The 27,319-nt window shown below is 44.8% G+C and overlaps 1 protein-coding gene across 1 annotated transcript in view; it reads left to right on the forward strand.

The window, feature by feature from the left end:
• MAML2 (mastermind like transcriptional coactivator 2) overlaps positions 1–27,319 on the forward strand; it is a 198,180-nt gene that overhangs the window by 68,555 nt on the left and 102,306 nt on the right.

The raw sequence follows: 27,319 nt of genomic DNA on the forward strand, positions 1-27,319 counted from the left end.
GGATGTGTTCTGTGGTATGTTGGTGGCGGTAAACACCAGAGAACAATCCCAGGAGTGTTTAATTTCCTTGAAGAGACACCAATATACGGTTTGTCTATTAAGTCACACAGAGAGTCAGGGCAGAGCAATGAAATGAGCTCACGTATGTTGCTTTCTAAACCTTTGCCTTAACAGCAGTTTAATATGCATGGCAATACAGAGCAAAACATGACATGCCAAGGTGCAAAAAGCCCCAGCACTTCCTCTTGGAGTGCAAGACATTGGTGCCCAGTATGCTGGAGGTGCTGGGAGCCATGAGAAAGCTAGGGAAAATTGGTGTGCAAAACGTGGTGTTAGGAGTCTCCCTTTTATTATTTTTCTAACAGAACATTGTCATTTTGTTTGATAGAGTTGAACTGTGATGGTCACAGATTTCCCATAGGCTCTGGTGATGGTTCTCTGAGCTTACCATTTATTTTCCACATAGACAATTCATAACATTTCCCCATTTAATGTGGAGAAATTCAGATAAAAACTACAAAGAACTTTACTGCTAAAAGAAGAAAAGCACGCAGCCCATCACCAAAGAACTGTGCCTGTTCCCTCCATTTGATGACTAATGGTAGAGTGTCTTAAACCTTCTCCCTTGGTATCATTTGGATTTGTGACAACTCTGTTCTCTCATGGGATGAGTAAATATCAGTCTGTTCCCAGGAAGATTAACTCATAAAATGTTGTGGTTTTTTTTTTCTGGGGGGGGGGGGGGGCTGAGAGGGAAAGAAAGAAAAAGAAACAAACTTTTCATCATGTTGAACATCTTTCTTGGCTTAAAGAAAAATCTCCTACTTGAGCAGTTACTTCTGTAACCAAGTGAGGAGCGCCAGATGGGGATGGAAGCAGTCCTGGCCTACTACAGCTCCGTGGACTTCAGCAAAGCCACATTTCCCTTTATCATCCCTGGGAAGAAGGATTCACTTCATTTTAGTGACTAGGAATGTGGGCCTTATGTCTCAGCTGCTTTTCTAGGCTATCTCTGCAGTCAGTGGAAAGAAATCAATACATTCAGAAAGCATCTGTCCTGGCCATCCACCTCTGGGTGAGTTGAATTGCCTTTAGGAAGTGCTTCTCTACCCATTGACTGAGGGACTGTGGTTCTGGGGCAAGGATAGATGCTGAATCCCATGGTAGGTGTCAGCACAGCCTGCGGGGTTGTTCAGCTCTGGGAAAGGGAACTGTAAAGCAGCAAAGGCAGGATGACAAGATAGCAGAACATAGAACAAGCATCATCACTGCCATCTTTTCTTTGGGCCTCTCAAGGGTACTTTGAAGCACCAGGCCTCAGAGCTGACTCCTGCTTTTCCTTGTGTCACAGAGAGGTCCATATCATAGAATCATAGAATGGCTTGGATTGGAAGGGACCCCAAGGATCATCAAGTTCCAACCCCCCTGTCACAGGCAGAGCCACCAATGTCCAGATCTGGTACTAGACCAGGCTGCCCAGGGCCCCATCCAACCTGGCCTTGAACACCTCCAGGGATGGAGCATTCACAACTTCTCTGGGCAGCCTGTTCCAGCACCTCACCACTCTTCCCTGTAACAGTCTTTCTTCTCCTCCAGGATCTGCATCATAGACAGAACTGAGGTGTGTTGGTCCCAGGGCAGGGAGAGGTTGGGGTAGGTCACAAATTGCCCTCACAAACTTCTGTGCAGTTACTTCCAGCAGGATACTTGGTCACCCTGATGTCTCATCAGCTGCGTCTCTGCTCATGTGGTCCTTCCAAATTCTCCTACACATTCAGAAACCAGGATCTTGGAGCAGACATTTTGCTTGGCTTTTAGACACAGGTCACTGTACTACACAGACACGAAGTGCTAGTGAAGTTAAAGGCTTCATTCCTCAGGAACTTGGCTTTCCAGTTGTATTTGCAGCAAGGACTCAGGATCCGGCCTTTTAAATCGAGTTTCTGAACTGCATTTCACCAAAGACAGATTAAAATAGACAACTCAAATACAGTCAAGTGATTTATAGCATCTGACTCTACAGTCTTCTGAGATCCAGTTTATATAACAGATGCTCTATATACACACACTAATCCCTGCCATTGACACCAGCTGAGGACTGTTTACTTCATTACCCAGACAGGATAATCGCATACTCCCACTTCCCCAGGTCATTTATCCAAGGAATACAAAGCTCCCTACAAATGCTAATGAGTTAATCAGTGTGACACCCCTCTGTAAGAGCAAGTTTGCCCAAATGTAAAATGAGGCATTGATAAAGTAGAAGACCTGCCCACATTCACCCAGTGCCAATTGGTGCTGAACTCAAAATGCAACCAACCTTGTCCCTGAGTTTTAGGAGCTGTCTCACATAAAATAACATAACTACTCACAAAAAGACAGCTCTTCAGTTTTCTTACTGATCTCATTTTGTTTGATTTTTAATTGCTATTAACATTTAGGAGGATCACTTTTCCTTCACTAGGTCAGGTCTTTTGCAGTCGTAGCTAGAGAGGAACTTGGCTCACTGAACACCAGCTGAATCATTTCTTCTTAGATTTCTGCTCAGGTTGACACATGCAGTTTTGCTTCTGAGATGCACTAAAAACACTCTGGGATTCAGGGCACTGCTGTGCTTTGATGACAAAGGAGAGGAAAAGGAGTGCTTGGACTTTATTTGGGATGTAAACTTCACATCAGGTGGGAAACAAATTTTGTTATTTCAGGTTTGAGAAGAAGAAATTTGCGAGTTAAATTGGTACTTGTTAACTAAATGGAGCATGTACATCTGCCTTTGAGAGTGGGAACATCTCACTTCTGTCCTTGCTTTCGTCCTCTCTAGTGCAGATGATGGTTTAGAGCTGTACAGTCAAAACTGAAACACACATTAACATGGCTGATTCCTCTCTGATCACAGGGAAACTTTCTAACTTACTGCAAGGAAGCTGCGTGCCCTGTGCTGGAGATGAAAATCTCTCCCTACCTGTTGTCTGTTCAGCAAGGGACATCATGCACAAAGAAGCTGCTCTCCCAACAGCAGCCCCTGTGTTGATTTATCTCATGTTCTGATTGCTGTGGAAGAGCTTGAATGTTAGAAAAACAAACAGCATATCATAAAGCTGTGAGCAATATTGCATCTGCTTTGCATTTCTGCACCACTCTGGCAAAATACTTAACATATGCTTAACTAGAGCTGTGGCATGTGGGTTTTATCAGCCTAAATAGAGCTGCTCACCTAGAATCAGTGAAGATAGGGTTGTAAAGGGCCTCAAGATGCCAAACTCCAATTTCTCCCATCTTACCTCAAAGCAACATCATCAGTTTCTGAACCAGCTACCTGTATAGGCTGTTACGGCAAACCACCACCAATGAGACTCCCCTTTCTCCAAAGGCAGCTTCTACTATGCTACTTTCTGTTAAGCATATGTGTCAATCCTTTGGTGGCCTGGAACCAGAGTCAAGGAAATTATAGGATATTACATGTCAGAGGGTAATTTTATGCGTGGTTTTACTCATTCACTTATTTCATGTGGAAAACATGGCTCTTAGCAGCAGTGATTCAAAGCCATTCAGTGTCAGTGTTTTTTGTGGGTATCCCGCATTTACCTTTATCAGGGGGTATGGTGGACATCCGACAAAGTAGCATTGATATCTGAAGTGCTTATGACAAATATAGGCATAAACTTTGTAATGAGGTCTCTCCGTGCCTGGTTATTTTCCACCATCAGCTTTCTGGAGCGTACTCCGTAATTAAGTAAATTTGAGGTAGTTATAAAAATGAGTGTATTTAGTAAGAGGGTATCTAATGGTTTTCAGTAAGTTTTTCATGTAGTATATCCATTAACTTTTCAAGAAAGCTAGTTGTATGTAGTAGGTAGCAAATGCTATTTTAAGTAGAAAAGGGTGTTATTTACTTCAAGTGAATTACTTGAAGCCAAGTTTTTGCCCTGTCCTCTCCCTTTAGTAGGGCTGGGAGATTAAGCTGGCCTGAGAAACACCAGGGACTTCTGTTGGTATCACCATCAGATCCCTAAAATGCATCAAGCTCTACATCACATGAAGGCAGGTCTTTGTGCAACAGGAGCTGTGTCACTCAGCCATACATACATCCTCTGGCTTAGGCTACTCCTCTCTACGGTTGAGCAATAGCAGTTGATTTCAGTTTTGCTTCCGGTCAGTCTCTAGCCTGCATGGCTCAGATTTAGCTTTGACTGTAGACTCACTAGATGAAGATTTAACCCCTGCAGGTTCAGGATGCAATCTTTATCTCAGTGAAGAGCTGTGTTCTCCATCCTCAACACAATGCAGCTGATCTTCTGCTAGAGAGTGGTGGGTTCTGCTATGAATGGACCTGGAAAGGGCCCTGACATGGTAATACCAGGATCCTCCATCTGTCCCATCCAGGTGTTGTCATGCTGGCAAGGGGTACCCCAGCCCCAACTGTGGAAGCAGGTCGAGCACTTGTCTATGGCCAGGGCAGCCATGGGTGTTTACTGTCCTCATGTACGCTGGACTGTTAAGGCACTGGCCTGTGGGCAGCACTGCTTACACGGTCTGCATGCCTCATGAAGCCTTCTCCCATTTCTTGACTCTCTTTTTTCTCACTGTTTTAACACCCTTTCTCCACACAGCCCTCCTCCCACATAAAAAATCCAGTGACTTTTCCAATCACTGGTCTCAGTTTTGAGCGCTCCCAGGCTCTAGCACAAAGGATAGCTGCTACCCCAGTCACCCTTCAGGAACATATATATATGTATATTTGCAAGAAACTCTGTTTCTCCTCACCCTGCAGTACCTTCTGACCAAGGTCAAGGGGCTTCGTGAGCATCCAAAGTCTAGGAATGGCACCAGTGTAGTAAGGCTGCAGGTGGAGGTTGCAGGAAGCACCATGTTTTGGATGTAGTAAGCTGGGCTTTGCTCAGTTCAGGATTTCTCAAAGCATCTAGAAGATGACTCATTTATTTTTTCCCACTCCTTTCGAGAATCCACTGTTGGAATACAACCCTGTAGCTTGGATAGGTCTTTCACAATGTTGTTTGTAGTTCATTTTTAGGCTTGTTGCGTGCAGTGAACTCTTGTGTCATTTCAGGCAGCATCAGGTGAAAGACTGGGGAGGGTGAAAGATGAAAACTTCTCTCTGCAGCACTGTTGCTTAGCCATGCATGCGGTACATCTAAAAATAACAGCTAATGGAATGGGAAGCCAACAAGATCTGTTGATTTATAATGGCTTTTTTCCTGGTTTATTGCTTGAGTGCCTTGCCCACTGAAATTTGACATTGCAGCCAGACTGCCATTAGATAATAAACGAACGCTCTTCTCTTCGCTGCTGGATAGTCCTCTGAGTTTCTTGGCATGAGCCATTCTTTTCTAATATCATCCAGACAAATTAGAGAAATGAGTTCTAAACCAATTAAAGAATTTTGTTCTCTTTCAGTGATAGATATTAGGAGATACATACGGGTTTAGAACCAATACAAGAGATACATGTTCACATCTGATCTGGATCTAAGAAATGCTTCTTGGATGGATTTATATTTCATTTTAGATATACATCTGTGTCATTGGTTTGCATCAAGAAACACTGAGATAATAAAGGGTAGGTGTCCAGACTTTCTTCCTTCCTACTTTCAACATTAATCCCTAAGTTGTCTTTAGAAATAATTTTGTCACCAGTAAAACAAAAACATGCGAGCCCATTGATCTCTGTGTACATTTTCACTTTTAAAGGCACAGCAGATCATACGCTGAGAAAGTAATATTTTATATGGTTTGTAGAAAATAAACCTGTTTTATCACTGCAATAAAAACTGAGCCAGATGTTTAGAGGAACACGTTCCGTATGGACGAGGCTTACAGTTGTGGAACTTGCTAAAACCACACAAAGCTACAATTATGGAGAAAACAGGAAGACAGCTTCCTCCCTGAACGTGCACCATTTCCCAAGGAGGAAGTGGGCTTTTTTTTCTGTGTTCTTTGTTGATTTTGAAGCTGAGAGACACCTATTAGGTCAGGACCGTAAAAAGCTTATGCTGGCAATGACATCAGTGGTAAAACCACCCCCTCCCCGCCCCACAGCTCTAACTACACTTTTAAGAGACTTCTGCTTCCCCTATAAAAAGGTGGAAGATGCGTTGACTTCTTTGTTTTACAGCCAAAGCGCTGCTTAATATGGGGATACCAGCACTGTCCACTTTATGAACATGCTTCCAGCTTCACAAAAAGCAGAAGTTTGTCCTAAATTTCCACAAAAGATAACAAAGTACCTCATTAATTAGCTAATTTGATTTCACTTTATGGCCCAAAGCCCTGCTGTGCTGAGGTGTGGCCTGCCACATCTCCAGGCGTGCCCAGCTGCCTGCTGTGTGGAAGGCTGCAACAGGGCAACACTGAATGTTTATTGCCCTCAGGGTATTCATAAACAAACATTTAGGTGGGGGACAACAACGTGTTTCTACCTGAAACCCATGGAGATTGTGTCAGTGCATTTGGTTCTTAGTGGGGGCTGAGGGGTATCTATGTGCTACCAGTGGGAATCCCACAAAGGCTTACAAAAGGCCCCTGCTCTACTCTGAAGCTCCTGAAGTGTGAGGTTGGATGGATGCAGGTATAGTTGGTGCTTGGGACTTAATCTTAAATCCTAAATCACGAAGAATTGAGCATTTTGTCCCAGTCCCGGTTCAATTCCATGGGAAACTGAGGCTTTGAATTCTGCTCCAGTCAGTTGTGCTGTGAGTTCCTCTAGCTTTCAATGTGTTTGGGGGGACTTTGTCCTTTGCCTTGTGAATGCTTGCAATTGGCCATGTGTTTCTGCTCCTGCATTCCATCTGGGCAATTCTAGGTACATGTTTGGAAGAGGAAATATTTTCCCTTCTTTAACCCAGGAATTGGTTATCTTTTCCCTTGTGATGGATTTCTAGCAGCATCTTGCTGCTAGATGCTGCTTGTTCTTGATGCTGTATTTTCTTTCTAACCCTGAGTCATTATCCATCTGATATATGGGTTTCTGTTTCTGGATTGCTGTAGGGACCACTTTACAAACCAATGACCATAACGTGTATGTGATCCTTTAGCAGAGACGAGGAGAGTGGTGAACACAGTACCATCATATCCAGACTTGATGTCTAAGCCTGAGAAGGTACAAGTGGTCTTTTTGAATCATCACTTTTGTGAATCATTATCACTTTTGAAAGCATCACTTTAAGAGTCCCCACAAGCAGCTCTAGGCTTTCTTCTGTCCCCACCCAGGGCACAGATTGCAGTCTCTCCCAAAGAGGACAACGCAGTTTTGGTCTCGCTGAAGTGTTGCACTGACTGTTGGAGGATCTGGGCTATGATCATAGAATCATAGAATTGCTTGAGTTGGAAGAGACCTTTAAGGGTCATCTAGTCCAGCTCCTCCTCAGTGAACAGGGACACCTACAGCTCAGTCAAGTGCTCAGAGTATGTCCCCTTCTTTCTTACAGCCCCCTCTAGGTGTAGAATGAATGATCATCCAGAAGATCCACCTAGGTAACTCAAGAGATCTCTTTATAATCAACAGTGCTTGCAGGAAAGGGCGGTATGTTTGTGGTCTGGAAAGGGGCCAACATGAAGCGTCATCGACCTCAGCTCAGTTTAACTAAGAGCATTTTTTCTTTCTTGCTCGTTTTATCACACCAGACCAGTTACTTTCATGGGATTTGGACTAAGTGATGCCACACTGTACTGGAAGTTCTGACAGTTCTTTTAGTACCCTCTAACAGGCTTAAGAGATAGGGCAGTGAGCAAGCGGGATGTCATGCACAGGGCTTCAAAGCAATGAGCTTCCCCCATCCCTCCTCCCTCCCAGCACAGCCTTTAGTTACAGACTGTGCAGCTGCAGTGAAAAACTGCTGCAAGTTGGAAGGAAACGAAGCAGGTTGTTGAGATCAGAGCCCAGTGTTTTAGGAAACAGTAGAAGGAGATGTAGCATCTGTAAATTCTTTACATTGTAATTCCTAGGGTACAAAGATTTTTGGTGAGGGAGACAGAATGAGTTAAAGGACCGGCCATAGCGGTGATTGAAATTGGCAAGCAAATAACCTTAATTTAAATAATCCTTTTAAGTCGTGTTTGGCTCGGTGTAATTTAGATATTTTCCGAAGAAAAAGTTGAAGTTGCTGTTTCATAACCACAAAAATAGATTGATTTGCAACTAAAAATGGATTTTGCACTAAATTTTGGGTGATTTTAGTAATTGCGAGGATATATAATATATACACGTTGAAGCTATAACGCAGTTGGCCGCAGATATATTCAGATTGGAATGTTCTGTCAATTATGGTATGAAATAAAGTCCTTTTTATTAATGAGATTTTTGCTGGTAGTTTCCATCAAACTGCATGTGCACGGAGCCAGAATACAAAAATAAATGTAGAAGACCATGATGTGAAGTTGCCTTCTATCACCTGAATATGCTGGGTATTTCAAGAACAAGCATGTCAAAACTAATCTATATTTTACAACTATTTGACGGATTAAACAATAGGATGAACCATCTTTAGAAACTGAATTGGATAGATTATTTCAGGCCATCCTGCCCTTCAGTTTCTAGCTGGCTGGTGAAATCATCGTGTGCGTGCTTTTTGTTCCTAGACGAGAGAGGGAAACTCGGTCTGCTTTTGTGCTGTTTTTTAATTCTCAAGAGGTGTCTTAGCACTGAGTGAACCAAGCTGAGGGAACTGAGAGGAAGAAGAAGTGCTTTCTGCACCTGCAGGACAAGCTGCAGCTGTCGGGTGCTGGTTTATCACTTCAGAGGGTTCTCTGTCCAGGTGCTCAGACAGAGTGACTTCCCTGAAGTCAGCTCTTTTTAAGATATCAGAAGCTGCACGCACAGCCTGAGTAGTATTCAGGTTTCATTTAAGATGTTGTAATAGATTGCTTAACCAGCATGTAAAAATGATTTGAGATGTAATGTAAATAGGATTTTTATGAAAGGAGAAATTGTATTTAAGTTGAATTAAAATGACAATAGTATGTGAATAAACTGACTGATAAAGGCAAGAAAATCCCAGATAACCCACATAATGCTTTTCTGGAAATTATTTACTCCTTTTTTACTGAATTCAGTTGACTTTCCTGGCTTATTCTGGAAATGAGCAACTCATTTACCCATTGCTCCTCCCACTTTTGCAGCAGTCAGCAACTCGGCCAGGCCAGATGCAGACCCCACTGAGCAGTCCTCTATGAACTTGCCCATTTGCCTTTTTGAACCCACTTCTCCTTTTGGCAGTCAGTTACCATTCAGCTGTGGTTGTGCTTATATTGACTGGTGAGCAAGGCACTGCTGAGGCCGCACCTTGAGTGCTGTGTTCAGTTTTGGGCTCCTCACTGCAACAAAGACATCGAGGCCCTGGAGTGAAGCTGTGAGGGCTCTGGAGCACAAGTCTTATGGGGAACAGCTGAGGGAGCTGGGACTGTTTACTGTGGATGAGGCTCAGGGGAGACCTTATTGCTCTCTACAAATGCCTGAAAGGAGGTTGTGGTGAGATGGGGGTCAGCCTCTTCTCCCAGGGAACAGCCATAAGATGAGAGGCAACAGCTCCGAATTGTGGCAGTGGAGGTTCACATTGGATAATAGGAAGAAGTTCTTCTCAGCAAGAGTGGTGAGGCAGTGGCACAGGCTGCCCAGGGAGGTGGTGCAGTCACTGTCCTGGGAGGTGTTCAGGAACCATGGAGATGTGGCACTGAGGGATATGGTGTGTGGGCATGGTGGGGGTAGGTTGATGACTGGCCAAGATGATCCTAAGGGTCTTTTTTGACCTTAATGATTCTGTGTTTCTTTGATTCTATGATTCAGGACAGTTTAAATGGTGTAAAATAAGTGTGATACATTTCTGCTTTTCAAAATGTCATGCGGAGGGTTTTGGATGTCACTGCATTCATTTCAATGGTGATCATAACGTGCAAACTGAGAATGGCATTTGTGAGGATGGGTTCTTGTTGGCTTAACAACATGATCACCTTGAAGTTGTTGGTTAGGCCCTTCTTGGAATGTGGCAAATTCCCAGTGTTATTGCTGCCTTTGGAAGCTCTGTTTGGTGTGTCGAGCACAGGGTGTGCTTTCAAAAGGACTAGGAAATGAGTTTCCCACTTAAAGTATGACAGAATTATGGCAAAAGGAGTCTTACTCTCCTGTGTTATGAAACACACAGACTACACAGCAGCTCAAAGCAGAAGATTTTGGACCACAATCTGAAATTTCCTCAAATCTGAACATTAACCAGAGCTTTTAGTTTAGTTTCACACTCACTGTGTGGGTCTGTTGCTCCAAGTACTGTCAACACCCTATCCAGTAAGCAAAAGGCAGCAAGAAATAAGAGATCACCCAGCACTTACAGCATAGTTAATTACTTGTGTAGTGTATAATGACTTCCTGAGGTCTAGTGAGAATGCCAGAAGTAGCAGCTACAGCTCAGGTCCCTGTAACTCCAGCTGAGGTGCCTGCTTGAGCAAAGAGAACTCTGTGCACTCTGAGCAGCAAGTCAGGATAAAACCAGATCAAACACAGACTAAAGGTGTCTTTCACCAGATTTCTCAGGGCACCTTGTGAGTCAGTGTGCAGCCCTGGCTTTCTAGCCATCTGAGGTGAGGTCTTCCTGGGGAGAGCCTATTGGCGTGGCAGAAAAGTAGGTTACAATGCCCATCTCAGTTCTGTCACATTGTGATGTCAGGGGAGGCCACAGTGGTCACTCAGAAGGGTTTGGAGGCACTCCTGGAACTCCAGCTCTGCCTTTTGAGCGGCCCATCCCTCCTTCAGGTGAAATTATTCAGCTCCTCTGAAAGCTCTGGAAGGGATGGTAAGGCATTTGGGTAGCCATGTGATCTTCGTTCCAGTGGGAGACCAGAATGAGGGAGGGATTTTTGAGTGTCTTTGAAAATGGTCTTACAAGAGGACTAGCATGAATAATGTAAAACAAACAGAGAAAAAATTACTAGCTAATATAAGGGTGAAAGGTGAGACCAATTATCCTTGTACCAAGAGTGACTGGTACTTACGGGAGAAGACTTACGGCTTTGTACAAAGGAAAGTGTATTTTTCCAAAAGGAAATGTACAAGTCATGTACCAGTGAAAGCAGGGGGCAGGTATGTGGAGAGGGACTTGCTGTCAGCTGGCCAACATGTGAAGGTCTTTTTTCTTATCTGCTAAAGAAAGTTTTCCAGCCTAGGAACAACTCAACACTTCCTTTCCTGAAGCATTAAAACCTATAACCAGTGGGGGTCTGGTTGGGAAGGAAGCAGGGCTCCTGGTGGAGCTTCTGTCTGTATAGCATGATGGTGTGGGACATGCTGCAGATCTGCATGTGGGCAGGTGGTGACACAGAGGGAATGAACCACACATGGCATTCTGTACAGACTTCCCTTGGTCTGGACCACAAAAAGCCTGAGGAGCAGTTTTGTCCATAACTTATAGATAGAGGGGATGGATCCAGCCCCTGTGCTGCTCCCAGAGTCCCACCTGATCCTGGAAAGCAGCAAAAAGCAAAGCCACATCTCATAGCTGACAGCACAGGCAGGTCACATTGATTCAGGAAGGAAAAAGACAACTGGAGACGAGGTAAGCAGACAGAAAGCACTGAGGTGGCTCACTGGGGCTTATGGCAGTGGACTACCCCAGCTTTCCAGGGGGTTCCATGGCAGTAAAAGGCACCACGTGAACTCCTGCATGCTGCACGCTGTAGGATGCAAGGATGTGGCTGAATTCCAAAAGGAGTTTCCTTTGTGTCTGTCGATACAGCCCCTTGATTCATTGCTGGTTTTTGTTTCTCTCTCGACTTCTTGTTTGAAACACATGTGCAAACTGGCCGGAGTTTTGCTTTTCTTACTGTTCAAGGATGATCAGAACACAAAGTGCTGTCTCATGAGTTTTGGCGGCTCAACTCCCAGCGAGTTGCTCACATCTGATTTTGTTTCCTCTGCCCACTCTCAGTAGACAAGCAAGTTTCCAGTGTCATTTGACTCCTACGCACACTCATTAACCCATTTCCCTCCAACTCCAATCCTACAATGCCCATTTTATCCAATTAATGGTAGGAAACAAGTGGGGGTTTTATGGCAAGGGTGTGAAGTTCCGTCTGACACTTTGCATCTTCCCAAAGAACAATGCTTTCTTAATCATTACGTTCAGATGACCATTAGTCAAGCTGGTGCTGCCACAGCTCTCCCTTCAGTTTTAATGAATATAATAAACAGGAATGAACTTCAGCTATCTGCAGCTGCTGCCATTGTCTGCTAACTACGCGGTGCTTCAGAGAGGTTTATTTTAGCTTTAAACCTTTTTCAAACAATGTGCAACGAGTGAAAAAGAAGAAAAACAAAGTTGTTTTCTTTTTTTGTCCGCTCTCTCCTTTCCCAGATGTTTTTGGTGTGACAAATGCTGGAGTGCCATTAAAAAGAAGCTTCGTTTTCAGAAGTATTTGTTAAGCAGGACGTATGTCAAGTCTCAGGGGACTGAGAGAATCATCCTCTGGGGTGTGAAGTCTCCTCAGTTACACGGCCATGCAAATCCCCACTGTGTCAGCGGTAGAGTATCAGTGTAACGCAGTGCAGGTTTCTCAGTCCTATTCAGACAAGGGAGAAAATCCTGACCTGACAATCTCCCTGTTTGGGGGAAATCTCTTAAGCTTTTTAAAAATGTCTGTCTATCCCCATAATGCTTTGCACCTTAGGACCTTTTCTGTGGGCATTTCAGAGCACTCCATAATCATTTCCAGCGCTGAGAACAGACCTGCGTGCAACTGAGACCAAGTCCCGAAGAGCTGTGGTACCAGGCCCTTGCTCTAAGCACTGACAGCCAGTATCCGATGGACAAATACTTATTCTCCTCCCATCAGAACTGAGTTCTTACCCTGTGCATTTTGACCTCTGTTGGGTTTTTTATTATTATTATTCCATAATCAGAAGGAAGCAGGGCTGCGATTGTTCCCTTTAGTCACCATGCCCATGTTAAATTGCTCTTCCCCTATTGTATGTCAGCTGTGGGAATCTGTAGTAGTCCTGAAAAGTTTTGAATGCTGGAAACGCTTGGTTTAACATTATTATTATGTACATACGGCTTTTGCAGCGTTGTGAATAAGGTTGTGTCAGCAAGTAACATTTAAGAGCAAAGTTAAGGGACTTAAAAGTTGCTGAAGAAATTTATTTGTGGATAAAAGTTGACTTTTTTGAGCTTTTCTGTGGGAGTTAGCCAATATCGTTGAATTTCTTGGCTTATTTTGGCTTTGAGTCACAATGTTACTGAAACACGAGTTTCTTGTTTTCTCTATTTAAAAACTGATCTGTTGTCTTCCCACCCATAATATAGGGTAGCCCCGCTTGTTAAGGTTTGACCTAAAAAGTTACGTGTTTCTCATTCAGGGGCAGAAAATTGGTTCGATTCAGACAGATTAACTAAATAACCAAAGGCATGTTGTGCACTGTCACTTGGGTTTATTTCCCATAAAAATGCATCTTTCTGCTGTGACAGCTTGTACTGCGAAGGACTTATCATAAACATTGTATTTTGAGGATGTATTAAATACTTGAAGGGACAATATACACGTGTGGTATTATTATTTGTATTGCACGTGCATGACAGAGAAAAAAACTGAATGGTTTTACCTCCAAATTTAAGCGTTTCACATTGACTGTGGTTGGTACTGTTGGTGGTTGTTTGTTCTTTTAGGCTTTTGGTTTTGTTTTGTTATTTTTTTTCTCTACTTATATGTCTATAAAGCTTAAAACACTCCGAAGCTTTTTCCTCTGAGGCTCATCAAAGGTTAAATTAAGGCTTGCAGCAGCCCTGGCAGGCAGATTTTCAAATCACTGATTTTAATGAAACATATGCTGATATTATCCCATGAGCAGGTAGTTGTGTTTGCTGTAGCAATACTTACTTTACTGTGGAGCTGTGCAAAGTTATCTTACATTACTACTGCAGCATTGTCATTTGGAAACCTTACACCTTTTCTTTCTTCTTTTGTTTTTGGCTTAGAACTAACAGGAGAGCAGTCTGTGCTTAGGACTATATAAATTTATTTGTTTTCCCTTCGTGGAGCTGTTTGAAATATCTTTGGAGTTTGATGAGGAGGTGTTCAGAGGATGATTTGGTTCTCCTGTGGTCTCGGTGAAATCTCAGGTTTATCCCAAAACCTCTTTCAACTGCACCTGCCAGCATCTGCTGTTCTTTTTCTTACAGCTTCCTAACTCATCCCCAGCCTCCCCAGCCAGGGGCAGTCTCTTCAGGAAACCATCAGATAGTTCAGGAAATTGAGGACACATCTTCAGGTGGTTGTGCTTCCATAGGAACCTGTGAAAACAGATCTGGGGTTGTATCATCTCTGGAGCTGACAGTTATTATTCTGAGGGCTCAGACTTATACTTAAGGTGGCCAAAGGTTTTTGTGATGCAAAGTGGAAGTCTGACATTGAGAAGGATTCTCTCTAGTCTGACTTGAACCATAAAAACATTAGGTTTATAAAAGTATGCTAAGATCACCTAGGACAACATCAGCCTAGACATTCCTCTAGGCAACGTCCCGCAGTGCGACATCTCCCAGGTGTCCTGAACACCGCCCAGGACAGTGACTGCACCACCTCCCTGAGCACCCTGTGCCACTGCCTCACCACTCTCAATGAGAAGAACTTCTTCCTATTATCCAATCTGAACCTCCACTGTCATAATTTGGAGTTGTTACCTCTCATCTTATGGGTGTTACCTGAGAGAAGAGGCTGACCCCCACCTCACCACAACCTCCTTTCAGGCAGCTGTAGAGAGCAATAAGGTCTCCCCTGAGTGTCTTCTTCTTCACACTGAACAATCCCTCAGCTGTTCCCCATAAGACTCCAGAGCCTTCTGGAGAAAGGAGCAGAGCAGGCCCAGTGCTGCCCCATGGAGCTGACAGTTGAGGTGACTGCTGAAAACTCAGCTTCCCAACACACTGTTTACTTACAGCTATTCCTTGGGATCCTGAAAGGAGGCAGCCTGCAGTATTTCGTACCCTCTAATTAGATGCAGTTTGAACTGTGTTGTGGTAATGTAGTGAAAATCTGGCCCCTGCTGTGACATCTGCAGCCAGACAAATGCCACCACCCAGCCTCTGGTCACAGCCTTTGTTTTCAGTTCAGCAAAAAAACTGCTAAAATGCTGCAAAGGCTCTCCAGAAAAACAGAGATATTTGAAAAACCAGTTCCTGTTTCTTCCACAAGGTGTTAAACAGGGCTGAAAAATGCATACAATCTTTTTTTAAAGTGTTTTATGGATAGTAAATAACCTTAGTGATTTCTTTTAAGAGAAAAAGGCACTACTAATTTTGTTGAGAAGTTTCTGCGTTTACAAAGGAAGAAGCTTCCATGTAGAAATGAGCAGTTCTCAGGTTTTGGGAGTCATTTGGTTTGGGGCACTCTTCTTCCTAATTGTATTTGTTGTTTAATTAAAAGAGCAAGCAGAAACATTACGCATTATTCACTGAAACATTATAGAAATATAATTGAGGCTCACAAGTTGATTTTTTTGAAGCAGCAGCAGTAATAGTGGCATCTCCAAAAGCACAGCTTAGAGCATTTCACATTGCTCCAGTCCAGAAGGAAGGCACATGCCGAACAGATGAGAGCTGCCATGAAAGCTATGCTATCAGAGGAAGTAGAATGACCTTCCCCGCTGCCCAAGCTTAGATGAATCCCTCTCTGATAATGTAGGACTCAAAATCAGCTGTAGATGTCAAAAAGATTGGCCTGAAAGCAGTAATGCAACTAAATGGATGCCATTCTTTGTAGTGAAACCGTACATTTGCTAAATGGGAGATCTATAATAAATAGTGTTTTAAGGCCCAAGGAGTTATTGAAGGAGAATCTATTACCTGGCTGTGTGATCCTCCAAGAACTGGAGGATCTCCCAGCCAGAGAACAGCACAGAACCAGAGGCAATGCATTTTAGAGATGTGCTGTCAGCCTTTGTGTAGAGGTCTGTGGTCCTCAGTGTGCTGGCAAAAAAACTGCCTCAGAAACTCCTGTCACCCCCTTAGCATTAATATTAATCACCCCTCTCTTGCACAGAGCACGGCATGGGGCAGAGCAGTTGCACTGTCTCACTGCAGCTACCATGGAGCGTGTTCAAGCATTGTTCAGCACAGAAGGCTGCCTCCAATTAACCCAGCTGTACCTCCTTATTAGGAGTGAGAATCAGCTGCAGTTCGATGCAGCGCCAACCACAGCACTCCAACTGCCATCAGCCAGAGAACTTGGGGTGTCTTAGCCATATCAGCTTGACTGCCAATTGGACCCTCCTTCAACAAGATTTAACCTCTTCCAGCTTAGATCTGTGAGGATATTCAGTTTTCTGGAAGTGTATTGAGCAGATAGGACCAAGAGGTCTGTAGCAAAATGCTGTTGACACCAATGGGGTCTAAGTGCCATTTGGCCTAGAGCTTTTGTGAAGGCCAGGTGTGTTGGTACACATGGACCATGGAATAGGAGTAAAGCACACAGAATCATAGATTTCTTAGGGGTGGAAGGGACCTTTAAAAGCCATCTAGTCCAACTCCTCTACAGTGAACCAGGACATTGCAGCTAGATCAGATTACCCAGGGTGTGATCCCTTGAAAGTCTCCAGGGATAGGGCATCAAACATATCTCTAGGCAACTTATTCCATTGCCTCACCACCCTCACTGTAAAAGTCTTCTTCTATATATCCATCAGTACAGACATCTTTGGTCATCTGCTACAGTCCAACCATCCCCTATTTACTCTGCAGGTTTGTGCTTCTTTTTGAAGGCGATCATCATTCATGATGCTTGCCTGACTTAGCAGAAGCTGGAGAGCTGCGCTTCCCAGCAAAGCTGAGCTCTGTCACCCCTAGACATTAAGGATCAAGGCCAGGTTGGGTGCATCCCTGGCAAATGGATCTTGTGGGTGACAACCAGCCCACGGGCTGGAGCTGGATGATCCTTAAGGTCCTTTCCAGCTCAGACTGTTCTATGATTCTGACCTGTACCAGCACCACCATCCCATCCCCTGCCTGCGTACCTCTGAGCTGCAGCGCTGCTGAAGTTGTGGGGCTGAGTGGGCTGGCTTAATCCCTTTAGCAGCAGCTCTTGACCTAGGGGTTCCTTAGCTAGAAGGGCCCTGCCATGGGTGCATAAAGCACTGCTCGCCCTGTGCTCTGCCCTCAGCTTCTGCAGGCATCAGCTTATTCCCTGTGAGCGGCTGTCAGCAGCACGGGGGCATTGTGGAGTTCAGCATGCAGGCAGGACTCCATCCATCTCTGCATCGAGAAGCTGGAAAGCACATGAAACCAAATTACTCAGATTTTCCCATCTGTGCACATGTGCTTAGCTGGTGTTAAATTATCAGTGTAAAGGCCTAGTAGCTCCGTAATGTACACACGGAAAGATTCCCACAGATTTTTTCCTTTTTCTTTTCTTTCTTTTTCTTTTTTTTTTTTATTTTATTGAAGCCAGCTGAGTAAATTCATAGGAAGTTGTAACAGGACAAGTGAAATGTATACCCACATTCCGTGGGAATCCAAATGCCTTTAACACATACTGTATTTCATGTGAAATTTATTTTAGAAGACACCAGAACAACATAACTGTTTCATCGCTGCGTTTTAAAGCTATTGCTTTTTGAATGAAATAAGGTGACATGAAGAGAGAGAAAGAAAAAAAAAGTAGCGAAAATCCCAGAACTTGATACCCTCCTCCCACGCTTTAAAAGAAGGGATTAACTTCTCCGTTTTTTCTGGGTCACTTTTGAATTTATTACTAATTACAGAATAACTTTAAAATGCAGCTCCGCTTTAACCCGCCGTGAGTGAGAAGCAGCTGGAGTGACTTCATTTACTTTGGAGTTGGGTGATGTCTTGCACCTACTCTCCATTTATGCTCTGAAATGGTCACAGTCCCATTTTTTTTTTTTTTTTAAATGAAGATGATTTCTGCCCATGGCAGGAAAAGACTGACTGGGTACTCTATGAGAGGGGACCGTTTTGGATAGGACGGGAAAGCTGATATTTAACAACTCACATGTCAGCCAAGCTACTGGAGTGGAACATCCACGCCAGTGTGCGTGGGCTTAGCGGGACTGGTGTGGTACCAGCAGCTGTACTGGTCTGTGTGGTCAGCGGCCCTCTGGTCCCAGCTTTTCTGGGCTGATATTGCCATGCCAGCTATCTCCCAGTTCCTACTCCAGCATCTCTGTCTTTTGTGTTTATCCTCATAAAAATCTGGGAGCCAGACCTCCAGCTTGTTTGAGTCAGGGACTGATTTATGCTATCTGAGGGATCTGAAGGTCTCTGCAGTCAGTTCCTCATTTGTAAAATAAACTATCTGAGCTTAATGAGATTTTGCGAGATGGCTTTGGCGAGCTGTGTGCCGGGTTGGGACTGCTGGTGCTGCCTGGGACAACAGGAACTGGGCTGGGGGGGAATGGTTGGACTGGAAGATCTTGGAGATCATTTCCAGCCTTGCTGATTCTATGACTTTAAGAAGCACAGAATCAGCATCTCCTGGCTACTGGCACCACCTGATCACCCCGCTTGTGATGGGATAAGTTCTTGGAAGGGCATCATCCTCCATCCATTGAAGACGTTGTGATGACCTGCAGGGACCACCACTTCCCAGGGAGGTGGTGGAGTCACCATCCCTGGAGGTGTTAAGAACTGTAGAGATGTGGGACTGAAGGATGTGGTTAGCAGACATGGTGATCACTTGGTGGCCCTGCACATAGCAGAGGAGTTGAAACTAGATGATCTTTGAGGTCCTTTTCAACCTGAGCCATTCTATAATATGATGGGTATGGGTTGACGGTTGGACTAAGCAATCTTAGTGGTCTTTTCCAACCTTGATGGTTCTGTTATTCTATGATTGACACCAGGATATGAACCTGGGTTTTCCAGAAATAAAATGTTTCTATGCTTATTCTGAAATTAAGTCATTTATTACTCAAGCTACATTATAACTGTAGCTGTTACTTAATACTTCAGGAGCTGCTTCTGCAAAATTTTGTCCCCAAGTGCTGCTGACCTGTGTGGAATTTATTGCCTGAGCAAGCACTGTGGGGCTGGGCTTTTGCGTTTTGTCTTGCAGGCTGGCAACACTCCCCAAAGCACACATGCTATGGAAGAGTGTGTCCTGCTGTGTGCAGAAAGCAGGACCCGCTCTTGCTGGGCTCCCAACCCCTTCCTCTGTTGAGCTGGAGTGGGAGTGAACTTTAACCATGCTAAGAGTTCAGGCTTTGAGCCCTGGAGCTATTCAGCAAACAGAGATTTATTTGGCATGTTCAGCAAACACAAATCCGATCCCTTCTCCCACACCTTGTCCTTCATCGATGCTCTTGCTTAATGTGAAGCCTGATTTTGAAATCACCCTTCTCTTCCAAATGAGCTCAGTCTCAGCACACTGGTCACCATGTGCAAATCTAGCAGTGATTCCCTTCTGCCTGTCGCTCAGCTTTCTAAAAAGAAATCAACACATCAAGGCTAGAAAAAATGGGCAATGGTCTAAAGGATGTAACTTGTAAAATAACGTTGCTTTGCATTAGCTGAGATTGGGTTTCCGAGACTGAGCTATCCAGACTGTGATTCCTAAAGAGTCCAAGCTACCAAGAAGATCTGCACAATAGGTTTGTGCTCCGGTGCTGTAAGGCTGCACATTAGCACTTTGTGTGCACAGCTATACTCTTGGCCATGCACACGTTAAGAGTTTGCTGTTCATTTCACAATAAATTTTGCTCCCATGGGCAACATGTGGTGTTTTTTGGCATCCCCTGTGTAAGGAAGGGATGAGCAAGGTCCTCTGTATCTGATTTCCCAGCAGGACAACTAAGGGCTTTATCCCTGTGCCAGCTCTCCATCATGCCTGTGTCCTCCTCTTCCCACTCTCTCCTGGTATGTTTCTCTACGCTACGTGACTTCCAGCCCTGCTCTTTCAGCTTTGAGAGAATTCAGCACCAGGCTGGATCAGAGGAGAACGCAGGAAATGGTGCTTTTTCTGATGGAATTTGAGAGTTCAGCAGATCCCAGCTGCCTCATGGTGAGTTGTGAATTTGGTACAGCTCAGCTAGAGCATGCTGAGCTCCCTGCCTTCTCCCCTTCCATCCTTTGCTTTGCCAATGCCATGGATGGAGCCATTAATCCCAGGCTGAGTCCATGACACCCAGTGTCCCACTGCCATTCCTGGTGCTGGAAGGGACCTCAAAGATCATCCAGTTCCAACTCCCCTGCTATGACTTTCTTTGTCAAATGCTGGGAGCTGAGGAGGTCACAGGGAGGATCATATTGGATATGTGCAGGCTTCCTAGCAGAGCTCTGTCAGTGCGGTTCAGGCTTGACCATAACTCCCTTGAGCAAAATCTGTCATTTATGCTTAGTTTTCTATTCATGAAAAATATTTACTAAGGATTCAGTTGCCGTTGCCAGAGAAAGCCTTTGTTTCACACAACAGGACAGTAGCTGGGGAAGCTCCCTAGGATGCAAAATGAGGTGCTTATCCTAATACATTGAATAAAATTAAACAAAAGTTCTCCTTATACTGCAGAGGAGCTGAAATCCTCAGGTGCTCCCTGTCCAGCTTAATTATATCATCACCAAGTTGGCTTGGCATGGCTTCTTTTGGAGTGCAACATGCCAAAATACTAATGACAAGGGATTTATAGGAGTTTGTGATTTGATATGCTGAAAAAGGGGTAAGTGTGGAAGACAACAGCTTTGGAATGCACACACAGATTGCCAGCTTTTCTCTTAAGTTTTAGCCGGGGTCTTGCAAACATATACTGTCAAGGTTATCAGCGTACTGACAATAAACAGCTCAGGAATGCAAGGTTGTGTGGGGAAGATATAGCTGGAAGATATTTGCTGGGAAGGCCTTGGAGGAGGTTAGGTTTGAGACCTTCCAAAGATTAGCAGCCATAGCGATATTTATTATTTACATGTAGCTACCAACCTTCTTTCTTCAACAAGGGAGAAATCACTTGACAAGAATGTGGAACAAAAGCTCACGGGTAGAAGGCTCTGTCTGGGGACTCTGAAAACTGCACACTTAAGGCTGCTGCCCAAATCATGAGGAAACCACAGTATGTTGGTTGAAATCGGCGGCTTTCTTTCTGGAAGGGATTTAACAGAGATTCTCCGGTGAACTTTGAGGAGAACCACCCCACTCTACCCATGCCCCATACCCCACCCACCACTTGTGCAGGGGCAGATGGGAGCAGCCAGACCCTTCTCTTGCACCATCAGGGCCACGTGTGCCCATCTGCCAACGCCCTCCATGCCTGTGTGAGAAGGGCTGCAGAGATGTGTAGCTTGAAACAATTTTATTTCAACCTTTGTAAAGCTACACTCAGTATGTCAAAACCCCTTTAAGAATATATAGAGATTTGTGGGTATTTTTTCTCCTTTCTGTCTTTTGCCTTGTGACATGTTTGTTCTGAGATCACCTTCTAGGCATCTTCTATTAAAATATATGTGACAGGCACCAGATCCACTTTCATGCAGCTGTGCAGTATGTTATTTTTCATGCTAATGCACTGTTACAATTCTACTGAGCACAGTTATCTGGAGATCAAATTCACCACATGTGCGCTGTGTTCTTTGGCTACTGGGTCAGAGCAGCGCAGCGGAGGAGGGAAGTTCATGTGTTAACTGTTCGTGCTGCCTTGGTGAAACACGGGCTTGGTTCTCAGGGAGTCAGGGGACTTTGCTTTGTCCCACCTGCCCTCCTGGTTTCTGTGCTCCTGTCAGCACAGCTGACTGCTTTGTCGAGATTTAAGGCTAAACGGACTGTTATTACATGAGACGGAGTCACTGTCTGCCACCAGGAGATGATTTAATGTTATGTGATACACAACCTTACGCTATGCCCCCCTGCTGTTTTCCACACAAAAATCATTCTCCAACTTGCTTTGCTGTCAGGTTTCACCTAGGAGAAAATTTGAGTCACTGACTCCAGCAGTGACAGCAACCAGAAGTAGTGATTAAAGACCTCCTTGTCATCACTGTGCCATAGTCATGGGTGAAGCAGGCTTACAGAGACACATTCAGATCTAATTTACTCACAGCCCATCAACTGAATTCTGCCTTAGATAAAGGTGCATGCAGTGCATATCAGGACTACATGCAGAAGTTGCTAAAATAGACCCAAATCTCTGTTTGTGTGGTTGATGGTACTGGATCCCAGCATGGTCAGAGTCCCACTTCCAATTTCATAGAATGATAGAATCATTAAGGTTGGAAAAGACCACTAAGCTCACTCAGTCCAAGCCTGGCCCACCCCCACCATGCCCACTGACCGCATCCCTCAGTGCCACATCTCCGTAGTTCCTGAATACCTCCAGGGACGGTGACTGCATCAGCTCCCTGGGCAGCCTGTGCCACTGCCTCACCACTCTTCCTGAGAATAAGTTTTTTTCTAATAACCAACCTGAATCTCCACTGGCACAGCTTAAGGCTGTTCCCTCTCATCCTATTGATGTTATGTGGGAGAAGAGACCGACCCCCTTCCTCAACACAACATCCTTTCTAGTTGTTCCTAGACATGCAGAAATGCTTTTAGGCTTGCAAAAAGAACTCAAAGAAGTAACATAAAAGCAGTGCATCCTATCACTCATACATCAAATCGATCTTAGAGCTTCTAGCTTCTTCCCTACTGTCTGAGCTAAGACCTCCTCATACCTTGTGTCCTTCTTCTACCATACGTCACTTAATTTGTCAAAATATGAACTACTGTTCAATGGTCTCCCTTGTTGCAAGTGGTATAAAGTTGTATGAACCAATTTCTGCTTTTAAGGTGGAATAATTCCTCCCTAGATTGGATATTAGGAAAAATTTCCTCTCAGAAGAAGTGGTAGATTGGAACGGGCTGCACGGAGAAGTGGTGGAGTCACCATCCCTGGAATTGCTCAAGAAACATGGAGATGTGGCACTGAGATGTGGTTAGTGCGCGTGGTGGGAGTGGGATGACGGTTGAACGTGATGGTCTTTTCCACTTCAGTGATTCCATGATTCTTGAGCCAGTCCTATTACCTTCTTCAGGGAAGAGGATATCTGCAAAGCGGCTCCACTTTCTGGAGCGAGATTTATCTTTTACAGCTTCTCCCACGTTGCTATTTCTTCAGGTATAAGGAGGCACCTTGCCTCTTTCCCTTTCCTGCTTTTCTCCTGGTCTGAGACTGATGAACAAAGACAGTGGAAACTATTTCCCAGACTTCTAAATTGCTGAGTGTACTGGAAGATGCCTTTTAAGTTTACACTTGATAAAAAATCATGTCTCGTTCATAAGTTAATTATATGAGAATGTCACAATAATAAACTTTGACTTCTTAACCTTTTCCAGAAATGATGCCAAGACCAAATCCTGAGGCTGCTTTCTAGCTACTGATTAGTAGCTAGAAACCTGACCTTTTCTGTCTGTATAGAAAACAGAGGCGGCTGTGCAGCTCTCCATGCTGCTGGAGTCAGCTTGGTTACAGCTCCACCTCTCTTTCTAAGCAACGTTAGCCCTCGGGTGGCTTGTCTCCATTTTTTTTCTTTCGAAGAACAACACAGACCTCAGCTAGGCTTTGAGAAATTCAGAGCACCGCAACTGCTCACGGATCTGTTGGGCTCCACCTTTGCCTCCCTTCACTTATAATGATCTCATTGCCCTCTGTGCACTGAGTACACCATGTGAAGAGGACTGTGCCTCCATCAGCTTTGTTTCAGGGAAGTGTCAGTGGCTGAGAGCTTGGGAGGGAGTCTGATTGCGCCTTTGTTAAATGTACACACCAAAACGTACATCAAGCAGCTTTCCAAGCTGAAGAGTGGCATGGTGCCCTGGAGCAGAAAGTAGTGCTGTCTGTGGTACCCAATAACCGCTGGGAGGGCTTTAGGACTGGACCTGGCATGCATGCTGCCTCCCGCTTGGATGAGCTGGTGTAAGGAGCTCTGTCTTACAAGGGAATAAAGCTGTCAGAAGGATTCAGTTGCATCGTAAGACCTACACACCACGCAAAGCCGCTCTGCACTGCAGAGCTGGCAGCAACGACTGCGCTGAGGAGCTCTGTTTATCACACTGTTGTGCTCTAATGATTACTCAGACTCAAAATTACATGTTCTACAGAAGTGATGGGGTTTGGGGCTGTCAGTCAAAATTTGTTCTGATGAGTGATGTTGTTTTCATCCCAGTTTAGCTAATGCCAGTGAGGATGTTCCAAAAATTGTTGTCTTTGTCATGTATGTTATACAGTTTAGAGGTGATCTCCTTATGCTATTATCCTCCTGCCACTGTTGCAAAAATAGTGTCTTCTTTTTAAGGTGTTCAGAATCATCTGCTTAGCTCTGAGCTGATAACAGCTTATTTGTCTCTGGAGGAGTTAACCCCTCTGCTCACAGCACACCGCAGCCTCTTTTGGGGGATGCTGTGTTTGGATACAGCAGGGTTTGGCTGGGTTGTAACAAGGAAGCTGGGAGATGAAGGCTGCCTCACCCATCATCTGCCATTCCCAGAGACCAAGATTTACAAAAATCAAGGCGCTGGCAGACAAAACCCGGATCAAATTTGCTACAGAAGCTGAAGTATTTTCCACCTTTATCTTTCTGCTTACTCCTGTCCTGGTATTGTCCCGTCCCTGGAGGTACTGAAGGTCAGACTGGATGGGGGCTCTGAGCAGCTGATCGAGCTGTAGGTGTCCCTGTTCATTACAGAGAGTTGGACTAGGTGGCCTTTAAGTATCCCTTCCAACTCAAGCCATTCTGTGATGCTATGATTACCAGTCCTAGCTTGGCATTGTCAGGACAAAGCCCGCAGCACAGCCTCTGCCATGCTCATTCAGCATCTTTCATCTCTCCTTCAAGCCATGAACCCTACTGCCATCCTCCCCACCTGTTCTGTAGTGGAGAAGAAGAGCTGATGGCAAAGCCCTGTGCTGCCATGAGCCAAGCAGAGGCAACTCAAAGGCTCTTGGTTTGCCACTGCACAGAGCCACACCTCGGTGGGCAACGTGATTCCTCACAGTGCTGATCAGCTCTGCCTGACACTGGGGAAACTCAGGGTTAGCATTTATCTGCACTGAACTTCATCAGGGCAGAGGCTGCTCTCTGAGTGCATCATGTATAAAATTACTCACCAGTTTTCACAGTGCAATTACTTCTCAGTTAATCAAGTCCCATGGAAAGGCTCTGATCAGGTTTTACGGCCACAGCTAGTGAGGTCATACTGTGTTACCAGCATTGATTTTTGGTCCTGAACACATTCTGATTTTGAATAAACCCTGCGATACTCTGTGCAATGAGAGTGATGCCCAGGAAAACTTTGGGATTCAGAACCCAAACATTTTTGCACTGGAGGTGTGATGCAGTAAGCAGAAAGTCTTTTCGAGTGAGCTCTGTGCTGCAGAGGAAATCTGTGCAGTTTTCCCTGTAATGTGAGTAATGAGCCTTGGCTGGGATGAGCGCTTTGGAGCCACAGTTCCGCAAAAAATTACAAATCCCCGAAGGAAGCGCTGTAGCGCGGTGGCCTGCAAAGAATGGATTACAGTAATCCCACCAGGAAGTGATAATGGCGTGTATAAATATTTGCCTTAGTTGATTGCAAATTATGTCAGCTACCTCCCCACAAAAGATGTTTGTCACTGCCATTAGCCATGAGCATTTTCTAATGCTTTCCCAGCTGCGCTGTCATTCCCAGTAAGGACTTCATCTCTACCAAACATCACCGGAATGAGTGAGGGACTGAGTTCTTATGTTCTGCTGATGAAAAACAACTCAAAAGCTTGTGTTGTCAGTGTGGAGCATGCAAGTTCTGGAGTAAAATCATAGTATCAGAGAACCATAGAATCACAGAATGGTTTGCGTTGGAAGGGACCTCAAAACCCACCCAGCCCCAACCCCCTGCCATGGGCTGGTTGCCCCCACCAGCTCAGGCTGCCCAGGGCCCATCCAACCTGGCCTTGAGCACCTCCAGGAATGGGGCACCATGGCTCTCTGGGCAGCTGTGCCAGGGCCTCACCACCTTCTGAATAAAGAATTTATTCATAACACCTAATTTAAATCTCCCCTCTTTTAGTTTAATTCCATTCCCCTTTGTCCTACCACTATCAGATTGTGCAAAAAGTCACTCCCCCTCCTGCTTATATGCTCCCTTCAAGTAATGGAAGGAAATCTTCACCAGACAGATAGAAGGCATCATCTACCTGGAGGCTGAAGTAGGGTTGGATTTGTATGGGATTGTGTTGCCCCACACGCTACTGCCCAACATCTCAGCCTCTGTCTCTCTGCAGAGCTGAAGGTGGAGATGAAGGAGCAGCCCAGCCCAGCAAACTGAGCGCGCATTTCCCCAGCCAGAGCCCCGCCAAGCTGGGCGAACTCCCAGCCTTTCACATCTCACAAATTCCAGGAGGGATTAAGTCTTCATTGTCAGTCTTGTGAAGCAAGCTGAAACTCAGCTCAAGTTTGAAAGAAAGAAAAAAGGAAAAAAAAAGAAAGATCCGACAGTCCTCAACAGAGGCAGCAGACTAGGAGAGAAAGGGATTTAGAACAGAAGCACAGCCAGGAATCAATGGAGCTTTTATGGCATTCCTCCTCATTTATCTATAAATCCCATTCTTTCAGCTATTTAGGCCTTATCTCCGCACAGAAGCTGAATTAGTTTTATTTTGTAAACCAATTTAGGAAAGCTAGTGCAAAGCCCTGCACAGACACCCACCATTGGGTTCGGAGTGGCTGCAGAGGTTTCTCTGGCACCTGAAACAAAACAGGAGTGAGAGCGGTACTGCCTGGGCTTATCTGCACGGAAGATAAAGTGGAAGAGCTAAACTGTGAATTTAAAGTGTTTGAGGTAAAACCTATTAAACCCCTGGATGGATGCTTTTATTCAGACATAAAGGAGACTTTAGTTGGCTTGATTCATTCCTAAAGCAAATTTACAGTTACGTTATTTCTGAATGAAGCCTTCCATATAAGGACTTAATGTGCTTTAACTAATCGACTTTAAATTCACATCTGTAATTTGGCTTAGTTTCCTGTGTGTACAACCCCTTTGTGTGCAGCCTGGGCCTGATTTGAAGGAGGGGGAAGAGGAAGGCAGGAAGATTTCCTCCCTAACCTCTGGGGTCATTAGGTACAAATTTCTCAGTAAAACAAACTAAGGGCATCGGTGGGCTGGGTTCTCTCAGACCACGCAATGTCAGGATTTGGATGTGGACAAAGGGCCTTTTCGTTGCCTTCTCTTGCGTTCAGCATATCCTACCCCAGCCAGCTTTGCTGCAGGCCCTGTGCCCTGCCTGCTGCTGTGTGCTGATACTTTGCTGCTGCCCCGTGCAGCTCAGCAGCCTCACAGCACCTCTGACCCGCGCCTCTGCGCCATCAACTTTT

The sequence above is a fragment of the Coturnix japonica genome, chromosome 1, assembly GCF_001577835.2.
Source record: "Coturnix japonica isolate 7356 chromosome 1, Coturnix japonica 2.1, whole genome shotgun sequence".
NCBI lineage: Eukaryota > Metazoa > Chordata > Aves > Galliformes > Phasianidae > Coturnix > Coturnix japonica.